The sequence below is a fragment of the Amia ocellicauda genome, chromosome 11 (genome assembly GCF_036373705.1).
Source record: "Amia ocellicauda isolate fAmiCal2 chromosome 11, fAmiCal2.hap1, whole genome shotgun sequence".
Classification (NCBI taxonomy): domain Eukaryota; kingdom Metazoa; phylum Chordata; class Actinopteri; order Amiiformes; family Amiidae; genus Amia; species Amia ocellicauda.
The window spans coordinates 215,383-241,591 of NC_089860.1; the positions used below are offsets into that span (position 1 = coordinate 215,383).

At 44.1% G+C, this 26,209-nt stretch overlaps 4 non-coding genes across 4 annotated transcripts; all 4 read right to left on the reverse strand.

The window, feature by feature from the left end:
- Nucleotides 1-1,437: 1,437 nt before the first annotated feature.
- Nucleotides 1,438-1,510, reverse strand: trnav-aac (transfer RNA valine (anticodon AAC)). Its single transcript has one exon. It is a non-coding gene; the product is annotated as a tRNA-Val (tRNA).
- Nucleotides 1,511-2,382: 872 nt separating this feature from the next.
- trnav-cac (transfer RNA valine (anticodon CAC)) lies at nt 2,383-2,455 on the reverse strand. The gene has a single exon. It is a non-coding gene; the product is annotated as a tRNA-Val (tRNA).
- Nucleotides 2,456-3,346: 891 nt separating this feature from the next.
- Nucleotides 3,347-3,420, reverse strand: trnav-cac (transfer RNA valine (anticodon CAC)). The gene has a single exon. It is a non-coding gene; the product is annotated as a tRNA-Val (tRNA).
- Nucleotides 3,421-19,982: 16,562 nt separating this feature from the next.
- Nucleotides 19,983-20,055, reverse strand: trnav-aac (transfer RNA valine (anticodon AAC)). The gene has a single exon. It is a non-coding gene; the product is annotated as a tRNA-Val (tRNA).
- Between the last annotated feature and the right edge of the window lie 6,154 nt (nt 20,056-26,209).

Below are 26,209 nucleotides of genomic sequence, written 5' to 3' on the forward strand. Positions count from 1 at the left end.
CGAAGGTAAAACGAAACAAGCCCTCGATGTGGAAGGCCTTTCGTTGTCTCGAACCACATTTCTTAATACTGTTAGACAGGATAATTTTTTTAAATTAACAAAACTGGACTCAAACATCTTACAGAATCGTTATACAAACAAACAGGGGTTTAGTTCTTACCCGGTCGGCAGACAGCCTGTCTAGGGATAACCACTTCTCTTGGTCGATCCTCGGAGACATTAATCACAGGCCTTTCGATAGTTTCTGTGTAATTAAAGAGACCGGCATTAATATATATTAAAACGTTTTCATAACTCTAATGAGCCGCTTCAAAACCACACACACCCATGCATAAGAACCCATGAGCGCAAACACAAAATTCTTACCGTCGTTGTTCCAGATGATCTCCTCAGCGTTGGAAATGAACTCCTGTTGACTGGCTGAAAAATAATTTTACAGAACTTAAAACAGATGTTATAGCCTTATTTACAATACATGCACACAACACGCTCTGAGTCAATGAAAATAATCTGAAGACTTGCCTAAAAACTCGTTTAAATCGAATCGCTGATGTTGTTTCCGGACATTGTTGATCTTTAGTCTTAAATCGAAAGGTCAGTATGAGTCTGTCGAGCTGAAGACCAGACCTTCATACTTATACTGATGGCCACATGCCGGATCTGCTTGTAAGGCATTGTTCTGGTCTGGCCTTTGTGCCGCCCTGTTACCAATTAACATATCAAAACCAACCAATAAAATGACACTGCATCAAATTTCAAATAGAAACCAAGATGGAGACGATCTCTCTCCTCTCTACTCTAAACTTTTATTAGAACCTTTTGGTCTCTCAAAAAAACATTTTTAAGCATCAAGACCTATAGTCAACAACCACTAAGAATATTTCAGGCCTTTATAAGCACTAAAAAACAACCTGAGCCTAGAAAATAACTATAAAGATCTAAAATAACTAGCGCTTTTACAGTGATTTTTTTTTTTTTTAATAGCGATGCTTTGTTTGGTATTAAACAAGTCACAAACTACTCAGAACAGCGTTTATCCCCGCAAAAGAGATATTTGGGTTTATTTTACAAAGCTTATAAATTATATAGGTTAAAAGTATTCTGAATGTTTTGATATCACACGCCATACCAACTGTTGTCTTCTACACCTTACGGTAGCAACAAATCTAACTACTGCTTTACTTTAACAATAATAATGACGGCGACCACGATGACAACAAGAACAACAACAACAAGAGCAACAACAACAACATCATCATCATCATCATCATCAGATTTTAATTAAAAGTGGCTACACCAGCGTTTACAATTTCAACCTGTCGACGGACGGACGCTCTGAGTGCATCGATTGCGGGCACTCCAATGAAGAAAAGACACCCACCGCCTCCGGGGAACCACGAGGGCAAGCATGACGAAAAGGGCCAGCCCACAGTAGGCTGTTTCCGCCCGGTTTCGAACCGGGGACCTTTCGCGCGTTAGGCGAACGTGATAACCGCTACACTACGGAAACTGACACCGCTGCCTCTTGCTTCAAATGGTTACCGTTAAAGCCTGCTGGTAAAACGGGCTCAGGTGTTTCAGGTCGGCTAGGCTGTGAGATGGCGTCTGAAGTGCGGCGAAAGGATGCCATTTTCACTGACCTGTTTGGCATTGCTAAAGGGCACATCAGGACACTTCGGAAACTCTTTTAAAGGCAGGACGCCCTGCGCTCTGACAGTGCCTGCACTTAACCCAACAAGGTGATGCTGAATGGCTTGTTCAAACGTCTGGTGGTCTTCCTTCACCACCAGACTATCAGAGCTATTGTGCCTTCTACACCTTACGGTAGCAACAAATCTAACTACTGCTTTACTTTAACATTAATAATGACGGCGACTACGACGACAACAAGAATAACAACAACAACATCTTCATCATCAGATTTTAATTAAAAGTGGCTACACCAGCGTTTACAATTTCAACCTGTCGACGGACGGACGCTCTGAGTGCACCGATTTCGGGACACTTCGGAAACTCTTTCAAAGGCAGGACGACCTGCGCTCTGACAGTGCCTGCGTTTAGCCCTACAAGGTGATGCTGAATGGCTTGTTCAAACGGCTGGTGGTCTTCCGTCACCACCAGACTATCAGAGCTATACTGCGCCTTCAACTACATAAGAGTAACAGCAATGTCGCCGATCCTGCTACGGTCGTATTGTAACAGCAACAACATGTATCGATTTTAAAAGTGTCAGTTCCAGTGCCTCGCAAAGCTACCCTTCTGCGATTGTTTGTTCTCAAGGTCAGGATTTCTTGCCACTCCGAGGAAGAGAAAACGACGGCCGGCCTTGGGGCAGAGAGATGGCGACGGGTAACACGGCACTGGCACGCGTGCACCGCGGGTTGTTTCCGCCCGGTTTCGAACCAGGGACCTTTCGCGTGTGAGGCGAACGTGATAGCCACTACACTACGGAAACCAACCCGTCCTGGTGTTTCAAATGGCTCCCATCGAAGCCGGCTGGTAAAACGCGCACAGGGGTTTCCCGTGGGCCAGCCTGTGAGATAAAGGTTTCTATTTTCACTGACCTATTTTGCATTGCTAAAGGGCACATCAGGACACTTTGGAAACTCTTTCAAAGGAAGAACGCCCTGAGCTATGACGAGACTTACACTTACCCTAACAAGGTGATGCTCAATGGCTTGTTCAAACAGCTGCTGCTCGTCTTGTGCCACCATCAGACAATCACAAAGCTATTGTGCCTTCTACACCTTACGGTAGCAACAAATCTAACTACTGCTTTACTTTAACAATAATAATGACGGCGACCACGACGACAACAAGAAAAACAAAAGAACAACAACAACAACAAGAACAAGAACAAGAACATCATCATCATCATCATCATATTTTAATTAAAAGTGGCTACACCAGCGTTTACAATTTCAACCTGTCGACGGACGGACGCTCTGAGTGCACCGATTTCGGGACACTTAGGATACTCTATCAAAGGCAGGTCGCCCTGCGCTCTGACAGTGCCTGCACTCAGCCCAACAAGGTGATGCTGAATGGCTTGTTCAAACGGTTGGAGGTCTTCCGTCACCACCAGACTATCAGAGCTATACTGCGCCTTCGACTACATAAGAGTAACAGCAATGTCGCTGATCCTGCTACGGTCGTATTGTAACAGCTACAACATGTATCGATTTTAAAAGTGTGAGTTCCAGCGCCTCGCAAAGCTACCCTTCTGCGATCGTTTGTTCTCAAGGTCAGGATTTCTTGCCACTCCGAGGAAGAGAAAACGACGGCCGGCCTTGGGGCAGAGAGATGGCGACGGGTAACATGGCACTGGCACGCGTGCACCGCGGGTTGTTTCCGCCCGGTTTCGAACCGGGGACCTTTCGCGTGTGAGGCGAACGTGATAGCCACTACACTACAGAAAACGACCCGTCCTGGCGTTTCGAATGGCTCCCATCGAAGCAGGCTGATAAAACGCGCACAGGCGTTTCCCGTGGGCCAGCCTGTGAGATAAAGGTTTCTATTTTCACTGACCTATTTTGCATTGCTAAAGGGCACATCAGGACACTTTGGAAACTCTTTCAAAGGCAGGACGCCCTGCGCTCTGACAGTGCCTGCACTTAGCCCAACAAGGTGATGCTGAATGGCTTGTTCAAACGTCTGGTGGTCTTCCTTCACCACCAGACTATCAGAGCTATTGTGCCTTCTACACCTTACGGTAGCAACAAATCTAACTACTGCTTTACTTTAACAATAATAATGACGGCGACTACGACGACAACAAGAACAACAAGAACAACAACAACAACATCATCATCATCATCATCATCAGATTTTAATTAAAAGTGGCTACACCAGCGTTTACAATTTCAACCTGTCGACGGACGGACGCTCTGAGAGCACCGATTTCGGGCACTCCAATGAAGAAAAGCCACCCACCGCCTGCGGGGAACCACAAGGGCAAGCAGGACGAAAAGGGCCGGCCCAAAGCAGGCTGTTTCCGCCCGGTTTCGAAAAGGGGACCTTTCGCGCGTTAGGCGAATTTGATAACCGCTACACTTCGGAAACTGACAACGCCGCCTCTTGCTTCAAACGGTTACCGTTGGAGCCTGCTGGTAAAACGGGCTCAGGCGTTTCAGGTCGGCTAGACTGTGAGATGGCGTCTGAAGTGCCGCGAAAGGATGCCATTTTCACAGACCTGTTTGGCATTGCTAAAGGGCACATCAGGACACTTCGGAAACTCTTTCAAAGGCAGGACGCCCTGCGCTCTGACAGTGCCTGCACTTAACCCAACAAGGTGATGCTGAATGGCTTGTTCAAACGGCTGGTGGTCTTCCGTCACCACCAGACTATGAGAGCTATACTGCGCCTTCAACTACATAAGAGTAGATAGTAGGGTTTTTTGGGCGCGGCCTATTTTGTTATGACGTATGCCCTAAGCTTATTAATATTCCTACGTCATAATTGGGGGGCGTGATTTTAGGTAGAGTTATTTCCTTAATTATTCCTACGTCATATCCGTCAGAAAGTGTGCACCCATAAAACCCTGAACAACAAGGCCACCCATAAATACCCCCACCCCTCTGAAGGCAACGCCCCGAAACTCTCCTCTCTATTTAAGAACTCGCGCTTCTATTAGGCAATACCTCTTTAATTCTCAGCTTCTGAAACATCCCGCTTCTTCATCATGTCCAGCGACATCAACATGAAACCCCGCAAGAAACAATCCCGGGCAAGGGTTCCTGTACTCACCAATTTGAAGATTGAACGCTCCTGGGTGTTGTTCTGGGGGGCTCGACGGGGTTACCGCTTTAAAAGGGATCCCAGCTATGTTGGAGTGGAGCTTCTTGCTTTGGGAGAGAAGGAGGGTACGTTGGAACCTTTTGAGACGGTAATTGAATACTCTTATGAGGACTGGTTGAAGGTGATGGCCTGGAGAGATCTGGGGCTTGTGGATAAGACTCTAGAAGGCTTGCAAGAGGGTCCAAGAGAATGCGAAATGGAGTCTCCGACTCAGGGTTTTGAAAGGTGTGAATGGGAAAGCTTGCAGAACTACGACAGACGACGTGTGGGGTTATGGAGGGGGGTCTGACGGCTCAGGGGCTACTCTCTTCTAAGAGGGCGGTGTGTCGTGACGTAGTGAAGAGATAGGATAAAAGGTGCAACAATTCATTCATGGTTTAAAATTAAAGAGAATGTCTTACCCGAAAGCTGCGGACGTCGACAGGCTCTACAGGCCTCTTCAAACCCGGGATCACCCCTGGTTCTATTCCCCAGATTTTGTATACACTCTGGAACCCTTTGACTGTGGTTACTCTCCAAGACCTCAGACCCCGGTCCCTCAGGACGAAACAACATGCGGTGCGATGGATGTCCAAATGAGTCTCGGGGATCCCCAGCCTCTGGAGCTCATGGAGGGCCTCGATTTTGCCGAACTGTCTACCGTCTGTGCGTCTCAGGAGGGGGTCAGTCCAATGGATGGAGAAACACCCCACAAACCACCAGGCGACCCAATGAGCATCGGACTGTCCCGGGGGCGTGATGAAGACGCAGGATTTTTGCCCGGGGTATGTGACCAAGTAAGCAGAGTGGTTAAAAGCACCCTGGTGTATATTCTGAGTGCTCTCATCGACCGAGCTCTGAAAGAAGTCTGTCGGGGGTGTGAAGTGAATCACCCCAGTCAGTTGAGACACAGTTGTTTGTTTGAACCAGACCGTTACTATTTCCTGTTCTATTTCAACGTGTTTTACAGAAGACTGAACAAACCGTGGCTGAAACCGGCACTAATCAAGGCGCTCTCTTACTCCCACATACATGTCACTGTGGGACAAGTCCAGAAAATCATAGATGAGATTTTGCTGGAGCTGAAAAAGGAGCCGTTTATAATAGAGAAACTTGGGCAGCTGCTCAATGACCTGGATGAGCCGAGTAGAAAAACCGCTGGCAAGCTAAAAGCTTATTTCTTCCGTAAAGAAGTTAAAGCTGGGGGCAGCGACGAAGAATTCGACATCTACGCCACTGATTCAGACTCTGACCTGAACTAAGGGACTTTGAACATGGGGAATGTTCTGGACTGCTTCTGCAACTGGTTCTGTCATCAACACTCTGCAGCTAACCTGAGAGCGCTATTACACCATGTGCTTGACAGAAAAGTAGCCAACGCGAGCCTTTTCTCTACAGATTTAACCATCGATGAGGATCAACTTTCAAACCTGGAAAAGTTAATGGCTGCTGTAACAAAGACCGGGGGGTACGAACACTGGGATGAAGCGCTCAAGGGGGCCAAGAATGATATTAGGCCATTTCATCAACATCTGTATGACCTTTTACTGAGCATGTTTAATACACCTCTGTTTACTTTTAAAATAGGTCATATTGTTGTTTTATTTACATATGTAACTGAGGTGTGTGCCTACAAGATAAAGAAACAGGTATATTTGTTGATATAGATCAAGTAACCAATCATCTGATTTCTTTTTGTCTGGACCGTAGAAAAAATTGTTGTGTATGTTATACTTTTCTCAAATGTCTAAAAAGGGGTATCTGCTCTCCTGAAGTTGAATAAAAAACCTTGTATAAAAACTTTGCGCATAGTGTGGGTCTGTGTGGTTATTTGACAGAATGACTCGGCAAGCTCCCCAAATGCAGGAACTATACTACAACCCAGCCAAGATTGGGGGTTTGGCAGGTAAGAAGGGTTTTCAAAGAGGACTCGCTGAGGCCGGAGTGAAGGTTAATGATGTGGTTGTTTCAGAATGGTTACGGGAACAAGACGCCTATACCTTACATAAACCTCTCAGGATTAACTTTAAAAGAAACCGCGTATATGCAACTGACATAGATTCACAATGGCAAATGGATCTAGTCGATATGTCAAATTTATCAAAACATAACAATGGTCACAAATTGATGTTGATGTGTATCGATGTGTTATCAAAATATGCCTGGGCTCGCATTCTACATAATAAAACAGGTCGGGCGGTGACAAGGGCCTTTGAGGATATATTGTCCCAGGGTCGATGTCCTAAAAAACTGCAGACTGATAAAGGAAAAGAGTTTCTCAACAGAGAATTTCAGAATCTACTGAAGAGACACAAAATACATCATTTCACCACCGGTAATGAGCTTAGGGCATCGGTATTGGAGAGGTTTAACCGCACCATAAAGACCAAAATGTGGAGATATTTTACAGCGGTCAACACGTTCAAGTATTTTGATAAAGTTCAGGATTTTATCGATGCTTACAACCAAGGGTATCACACCAGTATTAAAATGAAGCCTTTAGATGTTGATCAAAGTAATTCTTTTAAGGTCTATAAAAAATTATACGGACCATTTATTAAGAAGGGAAAAACTACTTATTAGTTCAACATCGGTGATGTGGTTCGCGTTTCAAAGCTAAGGAGTACTTTTGCCAAAGGTTATGAAGAAACATTTTCTGACGAATATTTTACAATTACCGAACAGTTGGCTAGAGACCCCCCCGTGTACCGGTTAAAAGACTATGACAGGGAGGATATAGAAGGAACGTTTTACGAAGCCAAGTTACAAAAAATTATTGTGGGTAAAGACAGTGTATACAGAGTTGAAAAGATATTAGCTGAAAAAACCCAGAACCGGAAAAAATATGTGTTGATGAAATGGCTTGGATGGCCTGAAAAGTTCAATAGTTGGGTCCCGGAACAACAGGTTTGCGATATTCAATCCTTATAACAACATGCCCGCGGGTGTGTTGGGGGCATTACTTTCGATTCTCAAGATGGAATCAGGAGGCTTCTACGTGACTCTACCCAGTAATGCCTCTCTCGATATATATCCTAAAAATGAAATATCCAGTTACACGGTACAATTTGGAAAATCTATAGATCTAAGGGGGTCGTGGGAAGTGGGGTTGGCGGAAATACAGTATCCTTACACTTGGGCTGTTTTACAAGATACGGATGCCACCTTCGCCATTTTTGATGATGTTAAAAAGAGTCAATGGACATTCACGATACAAGGAGGTTATTATGACAATGTGGATAAAATATTAGATGAGATGCATAAACAGTTCTCAGAAGGCACCCCCAACATCAAGCTATATTACAACCCTATTAAAAACAGAGTGTACAAGGTGTCAAAACCAGGTATTAGCATTCAAACCAGCGGCCAACTGAGGCGTATATTTGGGTTCTATTCTGACACAGAGAGCAGGTTCTCAGAAGTGGTGGGGCGGCTTTTACACTCTTTATGTGTATACGGATATCATAACCCACCAGAGGGTCGGGGATAGTTATGTCCCCCTTTTGAGAAATGTACTTATTAAAGGTAAAAGCAATGACATGGTCACAATTACTTATGACAAACCACACTACGTACCAGTCTCAAAGACCCACTTTGACAACATCACGATCGAAGTATAATCGGATCAGAATATCAACGTACCCTTCCGCTTCGGTAAAGTTAATGTCAAACTACATTTTCGACCCCTGAAACAGTGTGTACATTATTAAAATGGCTACCTCGAGGGGTTATGTAGATCCTAGCGCCTATGTGGATTATTACAAGATGCAAGATGGAACGGCTTGCCCGGTATTGTAGGAGCCCCCACAATGTATGGCGCCGGTCGAGGAGGACTCTTTCGTGGTCTCTTTAGAATGGCCATACCCCTGCTTAAGAGAGGCTTTGCTATAGCCAGACCCCACTTGAAATCAGCGGCTAAAAATATTGTTAGTGACGTGTTCACCAATGTTATGAACCGGGCAGCTAGCCATGAGCATCAGGAGGGTTCGGGTCTCATGGTAATGGCGAGGAGGGGGGGTAAAAGAAGAAACAGCATGTGTCCACCAGGGGGCGACAAAGATCCGTGGCTAACAAAAAACGAAGAATCTCTCATTCTCCAACATATCGTGGAAACACTCGGAGAAGGAAGCAGCACAAGAAAAAACCTGCATAAAGAAAGTATCAAAGAAAGAAAAATAGAGCCTCAGGATACATCTTTTAAACATGTCTTTTGTCCACAGTCTATCGGAAGAATGCGTCAAATCAGAACTGGATCTGTTTACAGTTCCATACACTCAAACGAGTATAGATAAGAGCATATATGTAGAGATTCCCCCTCTTTCTGCAATTTCAGACACGGCCCCTCTGGAGTTTTTTATAGCTGGCAATGGCGAGGATTATATTGATTTGAATAACACATTTATTTTAATGAACTGTAAAGTGACTGATGAGGATGGCGATGCAATCGAGAAGACGACCAACGCTGGGGTCATCAATTACCCGGTGGCCACCATGTTTTCACAGGTGGATGTGACCCTGGGAGATCGGCTCATTAGTCAAAGCAGCAATACTTACCCCTATAGAGCCATGATGGAGTGTATACTTAATTATAGTGAGGAGACCCTAAGCAAACAGTTCAGCCCCGGCCTTTTCTTCAAAGACATTCCGGAAGCTATGGACGACAAGGATCCAGAGGGACTCAATAAGGGTTTGCAAAAAAGAACGGCCTTTTCAACAGAAGGGAGGACCTTTGAGCTAATGGGGCATATCCATGCAGACATATTTTTCCAAGAAAAACTCATGCTCAACGGGGTAGACATTAAAATTAAAATGATCCGTAGTAAAAGTGCTTTTTGTCTGATGACCCCTGATACTGAAAAATATAAACTGACCATATTATCGGCCTCGCTGTTTGTGAAAAAAGTGTCCGTCTCCCCGGCGGTTAAACTAGGACACGCGCAGGCGTTAATGACGGCAAACGCCAAGTACCCGATTGAAAGAGTCTATATGAAAGTCCACAGTATCCCCGCAGGGACACGGGTGATGAACCAGGAAAATCTGTTTCTAGGACAGCTCCCAAAACAGGTTATTATAGGTCTCGAAGATAATGATGCATTTACCGGGGTTTACAACAAGAACCCCTTTAACTTTAAACATTATAACGCGGAATTTATAGCGTTGTACGTCGATGGTGTGCAGGTTCCATCCAGACCTTTTCAACCTGACTTTGAAATCGGCAATGCGGTTCGTGAATATTACAGTCTAGTACTGGCTACGGGTCGCCATCTCAAGGATCAAACTCTGCTGATCGATCGCCGGGAATACTGCAGCGGTTACACCCTGTACGGTTTCAACCTGACCCCTGACGAAGAGTGTGGACAACATTTTTCACTGATGAAGACGGGCAATATGCGTTTGGAGATGCGTTTCAAGCAGCCTCTACCACGCACTGTAAATATGGTCGTGTATGCAGTGTTTGACAACATTATTGAGGTGAATCAGAGGAGAAACGTTATGTATGATTATTATTAAAATGAACACCAGAGAGCTCAACCACATCATGAATGCCCTGGCCGGCTCACGGAAACTGTTTCAAGGAGTCTACGCCTGCGATCAGCTGCCTAAATTTAAGATCAAGAATTTACCTGCAATGTACATAATCAACACACACCCTAAAAATATGCCCGGAGAACATTGGCTGGCTATTTATCTAAGGGAGGACCACCGTGGTGAATTTTTTGATTCCTATGCAAACCCCCCGGATTTCAGACCTTTCCCTCGGAAGATCAATAACTTTCTGCTCAACAACTGTCAAGAAACCATTTACAGCGGTCGTCAAGTACAAAGTCTTCAGACCTTCACTTGTGGTCAACACTGTGTGTTTTTCTTATATCATAGATCTAAAGGAAGGTCATACCCCGATATTATGGCCTTGTACAGTGAGGATTTAGGCCAAAATGATAAAAAAGTGGCAGAGTTTGTCAGGACACTGTGGACCCCCCCTTATAACACAATGACTTACGACCCTAGCCAGCCGTGTATACAGATGGGGTGTTCTTGTGAGGATTTTAAAAGATGTCATGCGTGTTAAGGTGAAAAAATAATGAAAACAGCCTTTGAATCATTAGTTTTGTTTTTATTCAACACAATTCTTATACAAAGCAGGGGTTATGGTATAAATAAATGTACAACATTTGAAAAATAAAAAATAAAAATAAAAAAATGTTTGTCGAGACATTATTTACAGGGGAGACAAATAAAAACATGAGATTAATAAGCTTCCCAACGATGGATAGATCCTGAGGATGGTCGCTCAGCACGGTCAGAGTAATGAGATATCGGAGTCAGATCAGGCTCCACCTCTTTACACAGACGGATTTTTTGTCGCGTTTCCTGGTTAGGAACTGTTGATTGGGGCATGTTCAGACAGGCCATCGCCTGTAGGAAAGCATTCCAGCCTACAGGTCGGCGACTATCGGGTACCTTATTAGTGCTAGTGACACTCTTCAACAAATCAAACATGTGTGAACCTTTGATCAGTTGTCCTTTAAAAACAAATTCACCCTGTTCATTCCAAGCCGTTACCCGCGGTTTCTGAACCATTTTGTGCAGGATATATTCTGCATGTCTTTTGCTTCTGGCCGGCATGTTTCTCAAAACATCCGTTACAACATCTCCCTCTGAACTCTCAACAGGTTCGGTCACCGCAACATCTTTATCAACCGTACCCCCCGCATCAGCCCCAGAACCATTTTCTTGAGAGGCCATGGTTAAAGTTAAAATGTTTTGATCTTTTTCACCCTGTCTAACCAGACGGAGGTAGCGCTGTAACGTGTTGGTATACAACTGGGCTTTGGAATACTGATTTAAATCGGCCCTGGCCTGTATAGCTTTCATTTCAGAGTCCAGGTTGTTTTCGGCCATTTGTCTAATGGGCTCTGGCCCGACAACATTTTTTCTCAGTTTCTCAAGCTGCTCCTGAGGGATCAAAAACATTTTCTGAGCATATTCCATTATTAACCCACTCTGGAAGCTAGAAGACTGGTTAGGAAAGGCACGGCTATGCTCAACAGCGGTCCTATAAAACCCCCGGTTTGATTAATCTTCTTTCTTTTTCTTTTAATAGAATACTTCTTATTAGCGATGATCTTGATAACCGCTTTTTGTTTTTTGAGTTTAGAATGTTGAGAAGGGGTTAGGGGTATATTACCGCGTAAGATGTTAAAAGCTATTTCACACAGGGTCTCGATCAAATCCGAGGGGGCCCCTGCCAGCACAGCTTTCCTATGGCGCGGGCTCCTCTCAAATAACATTTGCAAAAGCGGCAGATTTCTTTTAATCCGAACAGACATTCTTATTTATTTCCTTTTCTTTAGCACATACACTGCCGGCCAATCGGGCGGGCACAAACCTGTTCTGAGGCGAAAGTCTTCTGGGGTTTGTGCTTTTAAGTCCGCAATCAAGTACCCGTAGGGTTTTTTGGTGGCATCCTCAAATGCCTCCAAAGAGAACTTGGTCTGGTTAGGGTACATTTGACGAGCCAAGACGGTGACCTGTAGTTTATCTCTGGGGTTTTTAAAAATAATTATATCATTGGCATATAAATTAATAGTGCGGCTTTTTTTACCTTGAAAAAATAGATTTTGAACTAAATAAATAATACTTAAATTCCTATGATGAGTGTACTTTGTGAAAGCTTTTTCCACTTCACTGTTGTCACCGGCCTGCTCCATCAGGTCATCAAGGATCACTAGGTTAGTTTGACCGGGCGGGAACAAGTCATCACCACACAACGAGGCGGGGAGACCTTGCACAAATTTCAGATTATTTTTTTTCGAAGCCAAATCATCGTAGAGAGGTTGCCAGCAAGAGTAACACCACACTATGTTGTCAAGAGCTTGGGACACGGTTGCGTCCACATCTTCTATGATGTTCTTTATAAGATAGCTCTGCCCCGAATTGGAGGGACCGGCTATAATACAGGAGAAAGGGTGTTGAAGTCTGTTATCAAAACCACCGCTAATATCCATAAGGCAGAGTGGTATAATCAGTCTTCAACACTCTTTTATTGTACACCACTCTGAACCGTTTGTTTAGTGATCTATTTTCCAACGTGTACCCCTTTTTATTGCGATAGATCTGATTTCCGGCTGTAATAATCTCACGAGGAGGCGCGTCTTTCTCGTTACATAACTTTCTACCAGGGTCGTCAGAGACTTGATGTTAATGAGCTTGTTGTTACAATGGTTCAGAGTGAAACCCTTAACTTTCATACAGGTCTTACCCGCAGCCGTTCTGTATGCGTAAGTCTTAGGACCCCCTGAAACAAACTCCACTATGTGGTCCTGAGGATCTAGTTCGCTCGTTAACTCCCCAAGGTAGTCCCCGAGGGGAGGGACCCAATCCCCTGGCCTGGTGACAAAGATTACAGAGTCAGTATCATGATAGAGCGTGCGTTCCTGCAACTGATCCATTAAGTTGTACAGTTCAAGCCGGGCGTAAGCCGTGGTAAAAACCGCTATGAAAACATTAACGTTCCCCTGTTTGGTGGGGAAATCTTTAGGGGCCCTCCACTGGACCTGTGCCACGTGGTCATTTAAGAATTGAAAGTGTGATACTGCATGTTGTTTGGAAAACATAAATTCTATGAACAGTTCAGGGGTTTTAATCAAGGTTGTGTTTAGACGGTAATTTCTTTCCCCAAACTTACCCCACAGACTGTTTAAAATCAGTTTGGACATTTGTCTCTTGGCGGGGTTTACAGTTATGTTCCCCGGCTCTAGACGGATCCCTTCCTTTTCAAAATATTGCTGAACGTATCGCTCTTTGGCCGCGGAGTCAACACACCATGAGGGATAGCCCGATGCCTCCTGTTTCCCTTTCAGATGGATCATAATGTAATCAGCAAAAAGAGTATCAGTTTTTTCAGAAAAATGCCAAACCTCATACACCTTACCGACTCTGTAACCTTTCTCCACCGCCTTGTCAAGCTCAATGCTACACCAGACACCCGTCAGCGCTCTCTCTTCATCACTGTGCAGACAAGAGGTAGTTTGATTTTCAGTTTCCACACACGTTCTACACAGAGGGAACATCAATTTTCCCGAACACCTGTAAGGCAACACGGGTAAGAACAGCTCGCGAGGAGGGTACATGGTGACTTTGATCAAACTAAAGTAATGTCCGATTTCGAGAAAGTCACGATAAACAATGGTTGGACGCCCCACCGGGTACATTTTGGTCTTGTTGACATAAGGGTACAGACTGGTGAAATCATAGTAATCTACTCTCTCACCCTCCTTTACCTCATAATGTAAACAGAGGGCATTGGTACAACCCCCAAATAACGCATCCCGGGGCTCTAGACATTCAGGAAAGTCCAAGGTTTCCATAAACCGTTGTACCCCCGCATCCTGTTGCTTCAGGGTCGTCCACTCGTGTTCCCAAATCACCAGCACTTTCAAACCATAGGTGTTTTTTAAAGTTTCAATTCGTTCCTGGAAATCATAGTACATATCACCGCAGAGTTTTAGTGTTACGGGGTTAAAGGTGTTTGGGTCAAAGCACTGAGGACAGCCATGGTAAATACAACCGGCAAACTCATAAGCGGTACGCCGCCCGGACACGTCGCTAAAACCGTCTAAGTAGTAAGGCCCCATTTTTACTTCCCCTTGATTTAAAGCATGTCTGATGAAGATGTTATCCCGGGCACTCAGGTATTCCACCCACTGTATGGAGACAGTCGAAAAGTTCTTTTGTCTAGCACGATAGTTGTCAGAAGTGGTGACCGCTATAGTGTTTTTCTGCAAGAAATTGGACCGATACATTTTCATGCAGAGAGACGCTATGGTCACACTTTGCAAAGGGTTGAGACCCGATGTGTTGATAACCTCGGCGCAGAAACGCACACAGGCTTCTTTAAGGATCACCACATCATTTTTACAATAAGCGGCCATCTCTTCTCGGAAATCAAAAACACCTCACTTAACCGTATTGTACCATTTAAAGAATTCCTCCCTCTCATGAGACATCATAGTATCAGCCCCATAATAAGAGGCGGGCGGGTAGGACCCTTGATAATTTTGAGTGTCCTTAGTATTAAAAAAATGGCAGAACCAACCTTTCTTCTGAGCCTCAAAACCCAGAGCCTTAGGCAAAGCGCTCAATTTCATGGGGAGGAAATTTAACAAGTCTATGTAACGTTAGTTGAAAGCTTCGTCGGTGAAACACATGATCTTGCTACCCTGAGCTATTATTCTTGGGGTCACCCCATTTTCCACCAGATACTTCATCAAAATGTAAGAATCATAACCCTTAGCATTGTGGGCAATAAATGTGTAATTGAGGTATTTTGGACCTCGATACCGCGTAAAGAAATCCCTGACACAACTCTCACCGCTAGCTGACCACTCACGATCCAACATGTCAATACAGTGTATATAATTAGCAACGTGGACCCCGTTTTCTTGCCGGCATTCAAAATCAAAAAAGACATACCAGTTGTGCGGCGGCTCCTTTTTAACCGGCTGAATAAAGCACTGGTGTTCGGACCCCGGGGTTAAATCAGCATTACAGATCCTGCATCTCGGCTCCAGACATTTGTGTGGTTTAACCTCATGAAAACGGTACTGGAGGCAACACTGCGGGCAACATTTAGTTTGATCACAATAACTCCATTTTTTAACCCCTCTCAGCAGCGGCCCTCTGTACCTTATGCTCGGAAAAACAGAACGCTGAGAGACAAATCCTTAAGCAATCTTTACATCGGATGGTAGGGGCCAAACCCTTACGACATTGCGGATTGAAACAGACGTTACAGTAACCGTCACAGCGGTGCTTAAGCTTATCATTGAAGGCCTTATAACACCAATGACAAACATACGAACAACCCAAAAAAGCCGTCAAACTCTTTATTCCAAAGTAATGACTATCACTTAGGAAGAGAAACAGTGTCTGTGTATGGGTTTCAGGATGTGTCTGAAATTTCACAAATACTTCCTTTACCTCACAACGGTACCACACAACAATTTTTAAAGACAACAACTCCTCAAACTTGGTGATGTCTGAAAAGGCAACCATCTGTTGAGAGTTTAAGCCGGCCCTCTGATGAAGCATTAAAGCCTCTTGCAGAGCTTGGGGTTCAGGCATGTCGGGGGTGAGTAGTTTTATTAAACTGTAAGCAAAACAGAGCTTATTGTCCCCACTGGAACTCACCACTAATTGCCTGAGCTTGGTCCTAATTATGTCGTTCTTCAAGCATTTCGACAGTCATCTAAGCGCCCCACCCTCAGGGTTACGAACCACATTCATTACCAGAGACAGACTTTCATCAGCTAAGATGGCTGCGTTACTTTGCAATAACGCTTCGATTTTAGCCAGACGTCTAAATTATCTCCACTCAGCATTACAGATAGGTTGCTAAACAAATCATCCCCTCTGAGTTCTAACTGTACAACATCTCGAGGTCTGACCCTTTCAGCAACCTGTTCAAGCATTTTCTGCAAGGCCTCGTGTATGTTGACAAATATTTCTGCATAATTGTCACAATTTAAAAGTTCTGCAAAATTAAAACGCTGAATCATTTCAAAATTGTTATAGGCCGGTCTATCTATAATCACGGGATCACTGGTACTCTTGGACACATCATCATTTTGAACAAAGCCTTCACCCCCTACATTCTCACAGAGCATGTCCTCCACAGCCTTATCAGTCTCAGAACCCTCCACATTCCGAACACCCCCACTGCTGACATCTACAAAACCCCCTTTTTGAGGAGGCTCATTTAAAGCCTGTAAAAGTCCTTCAAAGATATCCAACCGGTTAATGTCAAGACCCTCCTCTATAGTGATGGCTGCTTCTGCCGCCATCCTGTGTTCTAATTGTCTCAAATCATTTATAATAGGGGCAGAATTTGGTCGGGGTAGCTCCTCCAAAGCCTCCACCATTTCAAACAAATCGGGGTGAACTAGGGGGTGAACCTCTATAAGCGCTACCGGTGGGAGGTGGTTATTTAGATCATTGACCATCTGTAACAGGTCGGGGTTCACCGGTAAGTCTGTTAATTCACATTCTATCGGTGGTAATTGGGGGTTATTTAAATCATTTATCATTTGTAATAGTTCCAGGTTCATTGGGACATCAGAGGAGTTCACAACAGGGCCGGGGATGTTCTCTCGGGAAGGTCTTTTTGGGGCCCTAGCTTGTTCATAATCCTTTAGTTTGTGAGTTCTTTTACCAAGTCAGGACATTTTTTAATTTATTTTTTATTTTTCCAACAACCCACAATAGTAAGGCGTTTTGTGTCTATTAAAACATTAAATACGGTACAATTCGTTAGTAAGGGTATTAATAAGGGTGTTTTGGCTCTCTATCACCAGGTTTTGCCCCACTAACACAAGTCTTTGATTTTGTAACAAAGTATGTAGCAACTCATGCCGACCTTCAGGAAGTAGCTCCGGGGGCTGGTGGCCTGGCTCAGCTTCAAAGGATGGTCGCTCCGGTAAATCTCGGTCGAAGGAGGCAGGGAGCGAGCGTATACTCATGGACGGAGACCAAGAAGGCCTTTGCGGTGACACCCTGGCCAAGCGCGGGGTACTGTTCCGCGTTTCTGTAGCCAAGAAACGGGTCTGGGGGGACGATGTTGAAACCAGGCCGTCGTTGGGTGGTGTGTCAGCCCTGACTGACGGCGACCCCTGAGGTTGTTGGATGCCTGTATTTGTTCCGCCCGACAATGCGGCGGGCTGAATCTGGGGTGTTGAATTACCCCCAGAAGGCTGTGGCCTGAGTAGATGTTGGGGGGTCTCCAAGACCACCGTGGGGGATCCTATCGGTGATCTCACCGGGGAAGATGTTTGATCCCACTTAGACGGGGTAATTGTCCTCAATAGCTCATCCACAGAATGACTATCCCAAGAGTCTTGGGAAGAATAAAAATATACATTACATTTACATCTTTAAACGGTGACAGAAATCAAACTTAAAACAACATGTCCAGGACATTCAAAACCTTTAGCTTTTTTAAACCTTTGAAAATAGCCTTAGACATTCACTACAACGCCTTATTATTTACAGACAATATATTTATTAGGACTTGATAATAAATGTAAAACAGAGAAGCCGCTGTAAATAAACTGTTTCTTAAATGTTTCTTTAAAAACTGTAATATTGTTAATAAAACACACACACGCACAACAACATTTCATTTTTAAACGAACCTTCCAAGTGTAAACGCTTCCTGATCCCGGGACTTCCTGTTTCACAAATGTTTTCACGATCTGTTTAAATATTAAATACAATGAACACCTTCAAGCCTTTTCCTACAACCACTTTAAAACAGAAGTATAATAGCGGGAGATAAGCCAAACAACTTACTAAACCCTTTCGGACGTCTTTACTTCCTAACCAGACGGTACGGCAATCGGTCATTTCTAAACACGTTCCCCAGAAACAAGCATAGACCTGTCCGGACTTCTAAAGATCTTTCCCAGAACCCCCCGCCCTACAGGAAACGGTCACCCATCGCTTAAATATTAGCCATCAACGGGCAAACAAAGCCCTTTTAAAAACATTAAAGTTTGAAAGATCTTACTTACCTCCACAGAATAATCGTTTCTTATGTTTTTCGGCTGGTTTAGCTTTTTGCACCGCTGTGAAGGTAAGAGACATGTTTAACCTTTAACCACACCGCTTTATAAAAAGCTTTAACCTCTTACAGGCTGCAGACATATACTCACAGCTATCAGATACCGGGGCTAACGGCCTTTCAGATTCTTGAAAGGTTACGGTTCTCGAAGGTAAAACGAAACAAGCCCTCGATGTGGAAGGCCTTTCGTTGTCTCGAACCACGTTTCTTAATACTGTTAGACAGGATAATTTTTTAAAATTAACAAAACTGGACTCAAACATCTTACAGAAACGTTATACAAACAAACAGGGGTTTAGTTCTTACCCGGTCGGCAGACAGCCTGTCTAGGGACAACCACTTCTCTTGGTCGATCCTCGGAGACATTAATCACAGGCCTTTCGATAGTTTCTGTGTAATTAAAGAGACCGGCATTAATATATATTAAAACGTTTTCATAACTCTAATGAGCCGCTTCAAAACCACACACACCCATGCATAAGAACCCATGAGCGCAAACACAAAAATCTTACCGTCGTTGTTCCAGATGATCTCCTCAGCGTTGGGAATTAACTCCTGTTGACTGGTTGAAAAATAATTTTACAGAACTTAAAACAGATGTTATAGCCTTATTTACAATACATGCACACAACACGCTCTGAGTCAATGAAAATAATCTGAAGACTTGCCTAAAAACTCGTTTAAATCGAATCGCTGATGTTGTTTCCGGACATTGTTGATCTTTAGTCTTAAATCGAAAGGTCAGTATGAGTCTGTCGAGCTGAAGACCAGACCTTCATACTTATACTGATGGCCACATGCCGGATCTGTTTGTAAGGCATTGTTCTGGTCTGGCCTTTGTGCCACCCTGTTACCAATTAACATATCAAAACCAACCAATAAAATGACACTGCATCAAATTTCAAATAGAAACCAAGATGGAGACGATCTCTCTCCTCTCTACTCTAAACTTTTATTAGAACCTTTTGGTCTCTCAAAAAAACATTTTTAAGCATCAAGACCTATAGTCAACAACCACTAAGAATATTTCAGGCCTTTATAAGCGCTAAAAAACAACCTGAGCCTAGAAAATAACTATAAAGATCAAAAATAACTAGCGCTTTTACAGTGATTTTTTTTTTTTTTTTTATAGCGATGCTTTGTTTGGTATTAAACAAGTCACAAACTACTCAGAACAGCGTTTATCCCCGCAAAAGAGATATTTGGGTTTATTTTACAAAGCTTATAAATTATATAGGTTAAAAGTATTCTGAATGTTTTGATATCACACGCCATACCAACTGTTGTCTTCTACACCTTACGGTAGCAACAAATCTAACTACTGCTTTACTTTAACAATAATAATGACGGCGACCACGATGACAACAAGAACAACAACAACAAGAACAACAACAACAACATCATCATCATCATCATCATCAGATTTTAATTAAAAGTGGCTACACCAGCGTTTACAATTTCAACCTGTCGACGGACGGACGCTCTGAGTGCATCGATTGCGGGCACTCCAATGAAGAAAAGACACCCACCGCCTCCGGGGAACCACGAGGGCAAGCATGACGAAAAGGGCCAGCCCACAGTAGGCTGTTTCCGCCCGGTTTCGAACCGGGGACCTTTCGCGCGTTAGGCGAACGTGATAACCACTACACTACGGAAACTGACACCGCTGCCTCTTGCTTCAAATGGTTACCGTTAAAGCCTGCTGGTAAAACGGGCTCAGGTGTTTCAGGTCGGCTAGGCTGTGAGAAGTGCGGCGAAAGGATGCCATTTTCACAGACCTGTTTGGCATTGCTAAAGGGCACATCAGGACACTTCGGAAACTCTTTCAAAGGCAGGACGCCCTGCGCTCTGACAGTGCCTGCACTTAACCCAACAAGGTGATGCTGAATGGCTTGTTCAAACGGCTGGTGGTCTTCCGTCACCACCAGACTATGAGAGCTATACTGCGCCTTCAACTACATAAGAGTAGATAGTAGGGTTTTTTGGGCGCGGCCTATTTTGTTATGACGTATGCCCTAAGCTTATTAATATTCCTACGTCATAATTGGGGGGCGTGATTTTAGGTAGAGTTATTTCCTTAATTATTCCTACGTCATATCCGTCAGAAAGTGTGCACCCATAAAACCCTGAACAACAAGGCCACCCATAAATACCCCCACCCCTCTGAAGGCAACGCCCCGAAACTCTCCTCTCTATTTAAGAACCCGCGCTTCTTTTAGGCAATACCTCTTTAATTCTCAGCATCTGAAACATCCCGCTTCTTCAACATGTCCAGCGACATCAACATGAAACCCCGCAAGAAACAATCCCGGGCAAGGGTTCCTGTACTCACCAATTTGAAGATTGAACGCTCCTGGGTGTTGTTCTGGGGGGCTCGACGGGGTTACCGCTTTAAAAGGGATCCCAGCTATGTTGGAGTGGAGCTTTTTGCTTTGGGAGAGAAGGAGGGTACGTTGGAACCTTTTGAGACGGTAATTGAATACTCTTATGAGGACTGGTTGAAGGTGATGGCCTGGAGAGATCTGGGGCTTGTGGATAAGACTCTAGAAGGCTTGCAAGAGGGTCCAAGAGAATGCGAAATGGAGTCTCCGACTCAGGGTTTTGAAAGGTGTGAATGGGAAAGCTTGCAGAACTACAACAGACGACGTGTGGGGTTTTGGAGGGGGGTCTGACGGCTCAGGGGCTACTCTCTTCTAAGAGGGCGGTGTGTCGTGACGTAGTGAAGAGATAGGATAAAAGGTGCAACAATTCATTCATGGTTTAAAATTAAAGAGAATGTCTTACCCGAAAGCTGCGGACGTCGACAGGCTCTACAGGCCTCTTCAAACCCGGGATCACCCCTGGTTCTATTCCCCATATTTTGTATACACTCTGGAACCCTTTGACTGTGGTTACTCTCCAAGACCTCAGACCCCGGTCCCTCAGGACGAAACAACATGCGGTGCGATGGATGTCCAAATGAGTCTCGGGGATCCCCAGCCTCTGGAGCTCATGGAGGGCCTCGATTTTGCCGAACTGTCTACCGTCTGTGCGTCTCAGGAGGGGGTCAGTCCAATGGATGGAGAAACACCCCACAAACCACCAGGCGACCCAATGAGCATCGGACTGTCCCGGGGGCGTGATGAAGACGCAGGATTTATGCCCGGGGTATGTGACCAAGTAAGCAGAGTGGTTAAAAGCACCCTGGTGTATATTCTGAGTGCTCTCATCGACCGAGCTCTGAAAGAAGTCTGTCGGGGGTGTGAAGTGAATCACCCCAGTCAGTTGAGACACAGTTGTTTGTTTGAACCAGACCGTTACTATTTCCTGTTCTATTTCAATGTGTTTTACAGAAGACTGAACAAACCGTGGCTGAAACCGGCACTAATCAAGGCGCTCTCTTACTCCCACATACATGTCACTGTGGGACAAGTCCAGAAAATCATAGATGAGATTTTGCTGGAGCTGAAAAAGGAGCCGTTTATAATAGAGAAACTTGGGCAGCTGCTCAATGACCTGGATGAGCCGAGTAGAAAAACCGCTGGCAAGCTAAAAGCTTATTTCTTCCGTAAAGAAGTTAAAGCTGGGGGCAGCGACGAAGAATTCGACATCTACGCCACTGATTCAGACTCTGACCTGAACTAAGGGACTTTGAACATGGGGAATGTTCTGGACTGCTTCTGCAACTGGTTCTGTCATCAACACTCTGCAGCTAACCTGAGAGCGCTATTACACCATGTGCTTGACAGAAAAGTAGCCAACGCGAGCCTTTTCTCTACAGATTTAACCATCGATGAGGATCAACTTTCAAACCTGGAAAAGTGAATGGCTGCTGTAACAAAGACCGGGGGGTACGAACACTGGGATGAAGGGCTCAAGGGGGCCAAGAATGATATTAGGCCATTTCATCAACATCTGTATGACCTTTTACTGAGCATGTTTAATACACCTCTGTTTAATTTTAAAATAGGTCATAATGTTGTTTTATTTACATATGTAACTGAGGTGTGTGCCTACAAGATAAAGAAACAGGTATATTTGTTGATATAGATCAAGTAACCAATCATCTGATTTCATTTTGTCTGGACCGTAGAAAAAATTGTTGTGTATGTTATACTTTTCTCAAATGTCTTAAAAGGGGTATCTGCTCTCCTGAAGTTGAATAAAAAACCTTGTATAAAAACTTTGCGCATAGTGTGGGTCTGTGTGGTTATTTGACAGAATGACTCGGCAAGCTCCCCAAATGCAGGAACTATACTACAACCCAGCCAAGATTGGGGGTTTGGCGGGTAAGAAGGGTTTTTAAAGAGGACTCGCTGAGGCCGGAGTGAAGGTTAATGATGTGGTTGTTTCAGAATGGTTACGGGAACAAGACGCCTATACCTAACATAAACCTCTCAGGATTAACTTTAAAAGAAACCGCGTATATGCAACTGACATAGACTCACAATGGCAAATGGATCTAGTCGATATGTCAAATTTATCAAAACATAACAATGGTCACAAATTGATGTTGATGTGTATCGATGTGTTATCAAAATATGCCTGGGCTCGCATTCTACATAATAAAACAGGTCGGGCGGTGACAAGGGCCTTTGAGGATATATTGTCCCAGGGTCGATGTCCTAAAAAACTGCAGACTGATAAAGGAAAAGAGTTTCTCAACAGAGAATTTCAGAATCTACTGAAGAGACACAAAATACATCATTTCACCACCGGTAATGAGCTTAGGGCATCGGTAGTGGAGAGGTTTAACCGCACCATAAAGACCAAAATGTGGAGATATTTTACAGCGGTCAACACGTTCAAGTATTTTGATAAAGTTCAGGATTTTATCGATGCTTACAACCAAGGGTATCACACCAGTATTAAAATGAAGCCTAAAGATGTTGATCAAAGTAATTCTTTTAAGGTCTATAAAAAATTATACGGACCATTTATTAAGAAGGGAAAAACTACTTATAAGTTCAACATCGGTGATGTGGTTCGCGTTTCAAAGCTAAGGAGTACTTTTGCCAAAGGTTATGAAGAAACATTTTCTGACGAATATTTTACAGTTACCGAACAGTTGGCTAGAGACCCACCCGTGTACCGGTTAAAAGACTATGACGGGGAGGATATAGAAGGAACGTTTTACGAAGCCGAGTTACAAAAAATTATTGTGGGTAAAGACAGTGTATACAGAGTTGAAAAGATATTAGCTGAAAAAACCCAGAACCGGAAAAAATATGTGTTGATGAAATGGCTTGGATGGCCTGAAAAGTTCAATAGTTGGGTCCCGGAACAACAGGTTTGCGATATTCAATCCTTATAACAACTTGCCCGCGGGTGTGTTGTGGGCATTACTTTCGATACTCAAGATGGAATCAGGAGGCTTCTACGTGACTCTACCCAGTAACGCCTCTCTCGATATATACCCTAAAAATGAAATATCCAGTTACACGGTACAATTTGGAAAATCTATAGATCTAAGGGGGTCGTGGGAAGTGGGGTTGGCGGAAATACAGTATCCTTACACTTGGGCTGTTTTACAAGATAAGGATGCCACCTTCGCCATTTTTGATGATGTTAAAAAGAGTCAATGGACATTCACGATACAAGGAGGTTATTATGACAATGTGGATAAAATATTAGATGAGATGCATAAACAGTTCTCAGAAGGCACCCCCAACATCAAGCTATATTACAACCCTATTAAAAACAGAGTGTACAAGGTGTCAAAACCAGGTATTAGCATTCAAACCAGCGGCCAACTGGGGCGTATATTTGGGATCTATTCTGACACAGAGAGCAGGTTCTCAGAAGTGGTGGGGCGGCTTTTACACTCTTTATGTGTATACGGATATCATAACCCACCAGAGGGTCGGGGATAGTTATGTCCCCCTTTTGAGAAATGTACTTATTAAAGGTAAAAGCAATGACATGGTCACAATTACTTATGACAAGCCACACTACGTACCAGTCTCAAAGACCCAATTTGACAACATCACGATCGAAGTAAAATCGGATCAGAATATCAACGTACCCTTCCGCTTCAGTAAAGTTATTGTCAAACTACATTTTCGACCCCTGAAACAGTTTGTACATTATTAAAATGGCTACCTCGAGGGGTTATGTAGATCCTAGCGCCTATGTGGATTATTACAAGATGCAAGCCGGGAACGGCTTGCCCGGTTTTGTAGGAGCCCCCACAATGTATGGCGCCGGTCTAGGAGGACTCTTTCATGGTCTCTTTAGAATGGCCGTACCCCTGCTTAAGAGAGGCTTTGCTATAGCCAGACCCCACTTGAAATCAGCGGCTAAAAATATTGTTAGTGACGTGTTCACCAATGTTATGAACCGGGCAGCTAGCCATGAGCATCAGGAGGGTTCGGGTCTCATGGTAATGGCGAGGAGGGGGGGTAAAAGAAGAAACAGCATGTGTCCACCAGGGCGACGAAGATCCGTGGCTAACAAAAAACGAAGAATCTCTCATTCTCCAACATATCGTGGAAACACTCGGAGAAGGAAGCAGCACAAGAAAAAACCTGCAAAAAGAAAGTCTCAAAGAAAGAAAAATAGAGCCTCAGGATACATCTTTTAAACATGTCTTTTGTCAACAGTCTATCGGAAGAATGCGTCAAATCAGAACTGGATCTGTTTACAGTTCCATACACTCAAACGAGTATAGATAAGATCATATATGTAGAGATTCCCCCTCTTTCTGCAATTTCAGACACGGCCCCTCTGGAGTTTTTTATAGCTGGCAATGGCGAGGATTATATTGATTTGAATAACACATTTATTTTAATGAACTGTAAAGTGACTGATTAGGATGGCGATGCAATCGAGAAGACGGCCAACGCTGGGGTCATCAATTAATCAATTACCCGGTGGCCACCATGTTTTCACAGGTGGATGTGACCCTGGGAGATCGGCTCATTAGTCAAAGCAGCAATACTTACCCCTATAGAGTCATGATGGAGTGTATCCTTAATTATAGTGAGGAGACCCTAAGCAAACAGTTCAGCCCCGGCCTTCTCTTCAAAGACATCCCGGAAGCTATGGACGACAAGGATCCAGAGGGACTCAATAAGGGTTTGCAAAAAAGATCGGCCTCTTCAACAGAAGGGAGGACCTTTGAGCTAATGGGGCATATCCATGCAGACATATTTTTCCAAGAAAAACTCATGCTCAACGGGGTAGACATTAAAATTAAAATGATCCGTAGTAAAAGTGCTTTTTGTCTGATGACCCCTGATACGGAAAAATATAAACTGACCATATTATCGGCCTCGCTGTTTGTGAAATAAGTGTCCGTCTCCCCGGCGGTTAAACTAGGACACGCGCTGGCGTTAGTGACGGCAAACGCCAAGTACCCGATCGAAAGAGTCTATATGAAAGTCCACAGTATCCCCGCAGGGACACGGGTGATGAACCAGGAAAATCTGTTTCTAGGACAGCTCCCAAAACAGGTTATTATAGGTCTCGTGGATAATGATGCATTTACCGGGGTTTACAACAAGAACACCTTTAACTTTAAACATTATAACGCGGAATTTATAGCATTGTACGTCGATGGTGTGCAGGTTCCATCCAGACCTTTTCAACCTGACTTTGAAAACGGCAATGCGGTTCGTGAATATTACAGTCTAGTACTGGCTACGGGTCGCCATCTCAAGGATCAAACTCTGCTGATCGATCGCCGGGAATACTGCAGCGGTTACACCCTGTATGGTTTCAACCTGACCCCTGACGAAGAGTGTGGACAACATATTTCACTGATGAAGACGGGCAATATGCGTTTGGAGATGCGTTTCAAGCAGCCTCTACCACACACTGTAAATATGGTCG